The following is a 10,409-nucleotide window of genomic DNA, read 5'->3' as shown; positions in this document are numbered from 1 at the left end:
GTTTTTCTTAATTGTGGTTCTAAAGTGCAACAAGAACCTGACCCACCCTAAGGCCGCTCTCACATATGTGTTCAGAAAACGCAGCTTGTAATCGTGGCATTTTTACCAGAATTTCGAGCAGCGTTTTCGAACACAGGTTACAGCGTGTGACAGCACTTTTTAATGCACCCCATCCTTGTGATGGGTGAGGAGGTGTGTTAAAAACCACAAAAATGCAGGAACAGAACAGACAGCTCTCGAAAATCACAGCATTAGAAACACCATGTTCAAGCGCAAATTTGAGTAACCTCATTAAAATCTATGGGAATGTTGTACCGCGGTTAGTACGGCACTCGGGGCGCTGTGCTAATAGCGGTAAAAAGAGGTGCGTGTGAGAGCGGCCTGCGGGGCTACAAACAAATCTTCATGTTCAGGAAATGCGTCATGTTTGGAAAGATTACGCCAGGGACAGATCATGTATGCAGCACGATCTAGGTATGGGTACGGGGGCGTGTGGGGTGGAGGCCCGGGGTGGGGGGGCCCCGAGCTGAACTTTTGCACCCGGGCCCCTGAGCCTTTAGGTACGCCCCTGCTCGAGCCAACAACAATCGTGGTCTGGTGAGTCCATTACACAATGCAGTCATACAATTTACTGAAAGACCTCCGCTTTGTGGATGTGTTAGGAGAAAAGACACATTTTTCTGCTGCACTCTTTAAGGACTCAGACCCTTCGCTCCGCGTGTGAAGATGTAATGAGACTGTGCTTAATTAAGACGTTCATCTTGCATGGTGTGATGTATTGAGACTTATATAAATTTACTTCCCCTTTATGGGACTAGTTGATTCAAGTAAGAGTGCCCTGCGCGAGCTTGTTTCATTGTTCTTGACTAGAGATGAGCGAACGTACTCGTCCGAGCTTGATACTCGTTCGAGTATTAGCGTGTTCGAGATGCTCGTTACTCGTGACGAGTACCACGCGATGTTCGAGTTACTTTCACTTTCATCTCTGAGACGTTAGCGCGCTTTTCTGGCCAATAGAAAGACAGGGAAGGCATTACAACTTCCCCCTGCGACGTTCAAGCCCTATACCACCCCCCTGCAGTGAGTGGCTGGCGAGATCAGGTGTCACCCGAGTATAAAAATCGGCCCCTCCCGCGGCTCGCCACAGATGCATTCTGACAGAGATCAGGGAAAGTGCTGTCTTGCTGTAGTTGCTATAGGGAGAGTGTTAGGAGTATTTTAGGCTTCAAGAACCCCAACGGTCCTTCTTAGGGCCACATCTAACCGTGTGCAGTAGTGTGGAGGCTGCTTTTTGCAGTGTTGCACATTTTTTTTTTTTTTGTATATCGGCCGTGCAGAGCATTGCGCCCTGCAGTAATTATACATAGTCCAGGGCCAGTAGTGGTGGTGAGGCAGGGACAGAAGACATCTTTATTGAATATAGGCAGTGGGCCTTTCCAAAAACATTTGGGAAAAAAAATCTATTTGGGCTGCCTGTGACCGTCCTCAGTGTACTGGGTCTGTGCTGGGGGTAGTTGTCCTAATTCATACGCAGCCAGCTAAGTGTTACAGCAGGCTTGCGCAAAATTATTTCCTGGCTCTGTGTTGGCTGTTACATCACCGCTGTATTCCAGTCCACAGTGCAACAGTTTGCAGTTATTTTACATACTCCAGGGCCAGTAGTGGTGACGCAGAGAGAGAAGACATATACAGTGTATATAGGCATTGGGCCTTTCCAAAAACATTTGGGAAAAAAAATCCATTTGGGCTGCCTGTGACCGTCCTCAGTGTACTGGGTCTGTGCTGGGGGTAGTTGTCCTAATTCATACGCAGCCAGCTAAGTGTTACAGCAGGCTTGCGCAAAATTATTTCCTGGCTCTGCTGTGCGTTCCGTAAGCGAAGTCAGCCTCCAACCACAGGCCAATAAGTGGCACATTTAATTACAGCGTTCTGTTTCTGCACTACTGGTAATACAGCATGCTGAGGGGTAGGGGTAGGCCTAGAGGTTGTGGACGCGGGCGAGGCCCAAGTCAGGGTGTGGGCACAGGCCGAGCCAGTGCGGTGGCCAGGGGTAGAGGCAGGGCCAGAACGAATAATCCACCAACTGTTTCCCAAAGCGTCCCCTCGCGCCATGCCACCCTGCAGAGGTCAAGGTGCTCTACGGTGTGGCAGTTTTTCACAGAGACGCCTGACGACCGACGAACAGTGGTGTGCAACCTTTGTCGCGCCAAGATCAGCTGGGGAGCCACCACCACCAGCATGCGCAGGCATATGATGGCCAAGCACCCCACAAGGTGGGACGAAGGCCGTTCACCGCCTCCGGTTTGCACCACTGCCTCTCCCCCTGTGCCCCAACCTGCCACTGAGATCCAACCCCCCTCTGAGGACACAGGCACTACCGTCTCCTGGCCTGCACCCACACCCTCACCTCCGCTGTCCTCGGCCCCATCCAGCAATGTCTCTCAGCGCAGCGTCCAGATGTCGCTAGCGCCACTGTTTGAGTGCAAGCGCAAGTACGCTGCCACGCACCCGCACGCTCAAGTGTTAAACGTGCACATTGCCAAATTGATCAGCCTGGAGATGCTGCCGTATAGGCTTGTGGAAACAGAGGCTTTCAAAAGCATGATGGCGGCGGCGGCCCCGCGCTACTCGTCTCCCGGGACCACGTCTCCCGCAACATTGTACGCGCCCTCACCAACGCGGTTACTGCCAAGGTCCACTTAACAACGGACACGTGGACAAGCACAGGCAGGCAGGGCCACTATATCTCCCTGACGGCACATTGGGTGAATTTAGTGGAGGCTGGGACCGAGTCAGAGCCTGGGACCGCTCACGTCCTACCCACCCCCAGAATTGCGGGCCCCAGCTCGGTGCTGGTATCTGCGGCGGTGTATGCTTCCTCCACTAAACCACCCTCCTCCTCCTCCTCCTCCAACGCAACCTCTGTCTCGCAATCAAGATGTGTCAGCAGCAGCAGCACGTCGCCAGCAGTCGCTGTCGCGCGTCGTGGCAGCACAGCGGTGGGCAAGCGTCAGCAGGCCGTGCTGAAACTACTCAGCTTAGGAGAGAAGAGGCACACGGCCCACGAACTGCTGCAGGGTCTGACAGAGCAGACCGACCACTGGCTTTCGCCGCTGAGCCTCCAACCGGGCATGGTCGTGTGTGACAACGGCCGTAACCTGGTGGCGGCTCTGCAGCTCAGCAGCCTCACGCATGTGCCATGCCTGGCCCATGTCTTTAATTTGGTGGTTCAGCGCTTTCTGAAAAGCTACCCACACTCGTCATACCTGCTCGGAAAGGTGCGCCGGGTCAGCACACATTTCCGCAACTCCAAGACGGACGCTGCCACCCTGCGGACCCTGCAACATCGGTTTAATCTGCCAGTGCACCGACTGCTGTGCGACGTGCCCACACGGTGGTACTCTACGCTCCACATGTTGGCCAGACTCTATGAGCAGCGTAGAGCTATAGTGGAATACCAACTCCAACATGGGCGGCGTAGTGGGAGTCAGCCTCCTCAATTCTTTACAGAAGAGTGGGCCTGGGTGGCAGCCATCTGCCAGGTCCTTGGAAACTTTGAGGAGTCTACCCAGATGGTGAGCGGGGATGCTGCAATCATTAGCGTCACCATTCCTCTGCTATGCCTCTTGAGAAGTTCCCTGCAAAGCATAAAGGCAGACGCTTTGCACTCGGAAACGGAGGCGGGGGAAGACAGTATGTCGCTGGATAGTCAGAGCACCCTCATGTCTATATCTCAGCACGTTGAGGAGGAGGGGGAGGAGCATGAGGAGGAGGGGGAAGAGACAGCTTGGCCCACTGCTGAGGGTACCCATGCTGCTTGCCTGTCATCCTTTCAGCGTGTATGGCCGGAGGAGGAGGAGGAGGAGGATCCTGAAAGTGATCTTCCTAGTGAGGACAGCCATGTGTTGCATACAGGGACCCTGGCACACATGGCTGACTTCATGTTAGGATGCCTTTCTCGTGACCCTCGCGTTACACGCATTCTGGCCACTACGGATTACTGGGTGTACACACTGCTCGACCCACGGTATAAGGAGAACCTTTCCACTCTCATTCCCGAAGAGGAAAGGGGTTCGAGAGTGATGCTATACCACAGGACCCTGGCGGACAAACTGATGGTAACATTCCCATCCGACAGCGCTAGTGGCAGAAGGCGCAGTTCCAAGGGCCAGGTAGCAGGGGAGGCGCAGAGATCAGGCAGCATGTACAGCGCAGGCAGGGGAACATTCTCCAAGGCCTTTGCCAGCTTTATGGCTCCCCAGCAAGACTGTGTCACCGCTCCCCAGTCAAGGCTGAGTTGGCGGGAGCACTGTAAAAGGATGGTGAGGGAGTACGTAGCCGATCGCACGACCGTCCTCGGTGACGCCTCTGCCCCCTACAACTACTGGGTGTCGAAGCTGGACACGTGGCCTGAACTCGCGCTGTATGCCCTGGAGGTGCTTGCTTGTCCTGCGGCTAGCGTCTTGTCAGAGAGGGTGTTTAGTGTGGCTGGGGGAATCATCACAGATAAGTGTACCCGCCTGTCAACCGACAGTGCCGACAGGCTTACACTCATCAAGAAGAACAAAGCCTGGATTTCCCCAGACTTCTCTTCTTCACCAGCGGACAGCAGCGATACCTAAGCAATACGTAGGCTGCACCCGCGGATGGAAGCATCGTTCTCTATCACCATCAAAAACGGGGACATTTTTGCTTCATCAATCTGTGTATAATATTCCTCCTCCTCCTCCTGCTCCTCCTCCTGAAACCTGACGTAATCATGCCGAACGGGCAATTTTTCTTAGGCCCACAAGGCTCAGTCATATAACTTTTGTAAACAATTTTTATACGTTTCAATGCTCATTAAAGCGTTGAAACTTTCACCTGAACCAATTTTTATTTTAACTGGGCTGCCTCCAGGCCTAGTTACCAATTAAGCCACATTAACCAAAGCGATTAATGGGTTTCACCTGCCCTCTTGGTTGGGCATGGGCAATTTTTCTGAGGTACATTAGTACTGTTGGTACACCAATTTTTTGGGGCCCTCGCCTACAGTGTAATCCAATTAATTTTTTGCCCACCTGCATTACAGCTGACGTTACATCAGCTGTGTTGGGCACTGCAATGGGATATTTTTATGTACCGCCGGTGGGTTCCAGGGAGCCACCCATGCTGTGGGTGCACACGGAGTTGTAACTATATGTGTCCACTTCTAAAGAACCCCAGTGTGACTGGGGCATGCAGTGTGGGCCGAAGCCCACCTGCATTAAACATGACATGACCTCAGCTGTGATGGGCAATGCTATGGGATATATTTATGTGCCGCCGGTGGCTTCCTGGCACCCACCCATGCTGTCGGTCCACAGGGACTTCACAATAGGGAGTTGTACCTGCCTGTGTCTATGAATTAAAAAGCCCGGTCAGGTTGGGGCATGCAGTGTGGGCCGAAGCCCACCTGCATTTAATCTGACGTTAGCTCTGCTGTCCAGGGCACTGCAATGGGATACATTTATGTACAGCCGGTGGGTTCCAGGGAGCCACCCATGCTGTGGGTGCACATGGAATTCCCATTGCGGAGTTGGGGATTCCCAGTTGTACCTGCCTGTGACTATTTATAAAAAAACGCGGTCTGACTGGGGCATGCAGACACCTTGACAGAATGAATAGTGTGTGGCACATAGGTTCCCCATTGCTATGCCCACGTGTGCAGCTCCTGATGGCGGTGGCACAGGATTATATTTCTCATTGCTTCTGTACAGCATTGTGGGCTATCGCCCCGCCCCTTTTAAAGAGGGTCGCTGCCTGGCCCTGCCAACCCTCTGCAGTGTGTGCCTGTGGTTCCTCCTCATGGCAGACGCACTTATAAATAGACATGAGGGTGGCGTGGCATGAGGGCAGCTGAAGGCTGCGCAGGGACAATTTGGTGTGCGCTGTGGACACTGGGTCGTGCAGGGGGGGGGAGTTGGGCAGCATGTAACCCAGGAGAAGTGGCAGCGGAGTGTCATGCAGGCAGTGATTGTGCTTTGTTGGAGGTAGTGTGGTGCTTAGGTAAGGTATGCATTGCTAATGAGGGCTTTTCAGAAGTAAAAATTGTTGGGAGGGGGGGGGCCCACTCTTGCCGCTATTGTGGCTTAATAGTGGGACCTGGGAACTTGAGATGCAGCCCAACATGTAGCCCCTCGCCTGCCCTATCCGTTTCTGTGTCGTTCTCATCACTTTCTTGAATTGCCCAGATTTTCACAAATGGAAACCTTAGCGAGCATCGGCAATATACAAAAATGCTCGGGTCACCCATTGACTTCAATGGGGTTCGTTACTCGAAACGAACCCTCGAGCATCGGGAAATTTTCGTCCCGAGTAACGAGCACCCGAGCATTTTGGTGCTCGCTCATCTCTATTCTTGACTCATTGTTCTACATTGAATACAGTTCATTTTGGGAAAACAAACAAAACATTGAATTATATAACAAATCCATATGGTTGGAAGCAAATGGTGCAAATTCTTCAGACCTGTGACCGCCACTAAGTGCGTACCCATGGGTACGGAGTCCGTCTTAACAAAGAAAACCCCAATGGCCAGGGCTCCGGAGGTAAAATCCCCATCTCCCAATGGGGTGGTGCCCCCCTCTCCATCGGGGGACCCCTATTACATAGACACACTTATATTACCACTTAAACTGTTTTTATTCTTTTTAACGGTCTACAGTTTAGTCTCCACATAACTTTGTTAGTGTTCAGTAAAGTTTTGTGTATCTGATAAATCTGTGTGAAGCCTCTCCATAAACCCTGTCCTATTTCACACCCTTTCAGTAGATCCGATTTATTGTGCTGTTTGCTTTTCACTTGGGAACCTCCATTCACTTTTATCTACTATGTAGGTTTATCTACTAATGACTGCAGTCCTCACTAGCGGTAGATAAGTGATTCCCGCAATCTAGAGTACACAGCCTACAGGTTCCTGCTATCAAACTCTAGATTTTCAATATGGCCGGTTTCCCATGAACACATTACGTAGTCTAGTGCAGTGTTCCCCAACTCCAGTCCTCAGGGACCGCCAACAGGTCATGTTTTCAGGATTTCCTCAGTGTTGCACGGGTGATGTAATTATTGTTGCTGCCTCAGACATTGTTACAGGGGTTCTTACTATAGGATATTCTGGAAACATGACCTGTTGGTGGTCCCTGAGGATTGGAGTTGGGGACCCCTGGTCTAGTGATCCAACTTAGAACATCCTAGAGATCAATGATGTCCTGAGTTCAGGTCACTAGACTCGTGGTTTGGCCGGAACTCTAGTGACCTGAGCATAGCATAGCTCACTGTGCTACACTACCATTCACTATCTCTATTTCCACTGAAGGGGTACCATAGGCTTTAGGGTCCACAGAGGGGGCATACGTTTCAGGGGACACTATAAGTTTTTGGAGTCTTTTAAGGCTTAGGGACCACTATAACTTTTATGGGCCATAGAGGGAGCACTTTGTGAGGCCACAGAGAGGGAGGGCACTATTACTTTGTGGGGTCACCTGTGAACACTGGAAGTAACTGCACTGTAATCATTATGTATAGTTGATATCTGACTATTATATTATGTGGTTACTGCATTAGTACTAGAGCTGAGCTGCTGTATGTGAGCTCACTGTCTTATAAATATGCTGTCTCTAATATAATTTTTTTCTGCAGTTCTATTTACACCCCTGTGCTTTATGTCTATTGTTATACAAAGTAGTTAACATTTTCTTTACATTTTTCTCAGTTCCTATGAAGCTGAGAGGACAAAGTTCCTCCTATAAAAAATTGTAGTAAGTCTGTTTAGGAGGAGCTGAGAGGAGCCGAGGAACAAGAAGGGACAATTCAAAGGTGTTGCCTGTATCAATAGGTTGATTGATTTTTGTAGCAACTATACTCTTTGTAAACAAAGTAGCTCCAGAACCTGTCCTGCAGTTCCATCTCAGGCAGATGTGTAAATGCTGAGAGTTGTGGTGATTAGGTCTTGTCACTGGAGGCCCTAAATGTGGTCCCCCCCCCCCCCCCCCTTGGCCTATAAAAGTCTCTCGGAGGCTCCTTGTGTGTATTGACCTCTTCTTCCGCTTGTGTAGAGCTTTAGAGCTTGTTGGCCACTAAATGCCTCCACGATGCAGAGAAGAGATTTCACCCCGTTACCAGATTCTGAGAGGGGCGCATTATTGGGATGTGAGAAGCTGGATGGTCGTATCGATGAATTGTCCCCCACCGGCTGTTCTGACCAGATTGTTAGGGGGTCTTGGCACCAGTAGATGTATGAGGGCCCACAAGGTAACCGGACTCAGGACACCCTCGACAGACCTCCAGTTGAGAAGAGCGTCTGATCGTTCGACAAACACGTTTCGTTTTCCGCCATCCAGAGACAGGTGGCGCCATCCTTACAGCAGGGTACTACAGCCTCCATGTCTGTCCGTATCATATCTTGTATAGAAGCTAGTGGCGGTACAACAGGGTACTAGAGCCTCCATGCCTGCCTGTATCACATCTTGTATCCAAGCTAGAGGCAGTACAACAGGGTACTAGAGCCTACATGGCCGCCCATATCACATCTTGTATCCAAGCTAGAGGCGGTACAACAGGGTACTAGAGCCTCCATGCCCGCTTATATCACATCTTGTATCCAAGCTACAGGTGGTACAACAGGGTACTAGAGCCTCCATGCCTGCCAGTATCACATATTATATACAAGCTAGAGGTGGTACAACAGGGTACTAGAGCCTCCCTACAAGGGGTTTCTGCAATACATTATCCTTCTGCTCTGATATTGTAATCACTTACTTATATCAATGTTACAATCACACAGAAAGTTTCATTCAATTCCGACAACTTCTAGGGGAGGGACTGGTTTTGACAATAAGTGTATAAGTTTCACCCCAAGGCACAAAGAGCACCCGCCAAATGTCCCATAAATGCCCACCGTTGGTCTCATTTGCATATGTAGATAGCTCGAGAGTTGCAGGCCATGGCGTCCCCTTATTCTACGGGGAAGGAGTGAGATGGATCGGGGACAGCTCTGGGAGTGGGAGGTTTGCCTCTGTCTGTGTTATAGTCTAGGTAATCATCAGTGTCATAGAGTCCTCATCCTCATACGCTGGTACCGGTAACAGGAGTTTCTCATGACTGGGTTTCAGCCCCTTCGGTTGAAAATTGGGCTGAGATCAGTAGTAGCCCCAGGGCATAGCCGTATGACAAAGGTTCCTTAGGTAGCCCCATACAACTACTCACCAGACATCCTGCTTCAGAACTTTAATGAACAAAGAAAACAATGAAAACAATTAGCTATATCGGGGCCGTGGAAAAACAACATACCCGGGGTATGCACAAAATACCTTTGGAAAGTATATATATATATATATATATATATATATATATATATATATATATATATATATATATATATATATATATATATATATATATATATATATATATATATATATATATATATATATATATATATATATATTTCTGTTGCTATCTTCTGACCATTATAAATTTTTATCTTTCCACTGTGTGAGCACTTGTTTTTTTTTGAGGGACGTCTTGTAGTTTCTATTGCTACCATTTTGAAATACGATTACTTCTTGATTGCTTTTTATTACATTTTTCTTGGAGACGGGGTGACCAAAAAAATGCAATTCTGGTGTTGTGCATTTTTCTCTTCCTGATGATGTGCACTGTGCTGGTTAAATAATGCATTGCTCTGATAGATCGGACCTTTACAAATGCAATGATACTAAATATGTGTGGTTTTAAAATTTTGATTGTTCTATTATAAATATGGGAAAAGTTTTTTTTTTTTTTTACTTTTCAGTAATGTTAAATACTCTTGTATAAAAAGACATTTTTTCACTGACTAGACTATCTAAAAATTAGATTTTATTAGAAACTGATTAAAAACATATATAGGGTACAAACAAAACATTCTAGACATGAAGAACAAAAAACTGGCATCAGTGTGAAACTGAAGAGAAAACCACCATTAAGATAGATAAGTGGGTCTATTCAACCTAGGTTACTAAAGAGTGTTAAAGTTTGATCAATTCCTCCACACCAGACACTAGATCTCTCGTGGGGTGAGGTCCGTTGTTTAAGAACCAACCGATAGATTGACTCACCGTAGGTACTGGACCGACGCGTTTCACTTGAGATGTAGCTCTTCAGGGACCTCTATTACCTCATTATGTGTTTATATTTTTCCTTAATAAGGTGGTCAATGTGCTAAATGGCAAAAATTGTTCACAAAAGCCACCCAGGTGGAAGCTATATATTTCTTCTCAGAACCTTAGTAATCTCTCACCATCTTGCATAGAGACGAACAGAAAGAAAAGGTGGAGGAAATACTATAGGTCTGCAGTTGTTCCAGGACTGGATGCTCAGCTGCTGGCCTAATTAATTCTTAAGAGGTG

This window comes from Eleutherodactylus coqui, chromosome 2, assembly GCF_035609145.1.
Source record: "Eleutherodactylus coqui strain aEleCoq1 chromosome 2, aEleCoq1.hap1, whole genome shotgun sequence".
In the NCBI taxonomy this organism is placed as follows: Eukaryota; Metazoa; Chordata; class Amphibia; order Anura; family Eleutherodactylidae; genus Eleutherodactylus; species Eleutherodactylus coqui.
The sequence above is the reverse complement of the archived record's forward strand: the minus strand, read 5'-3'. Positions refer to the sequence as shown.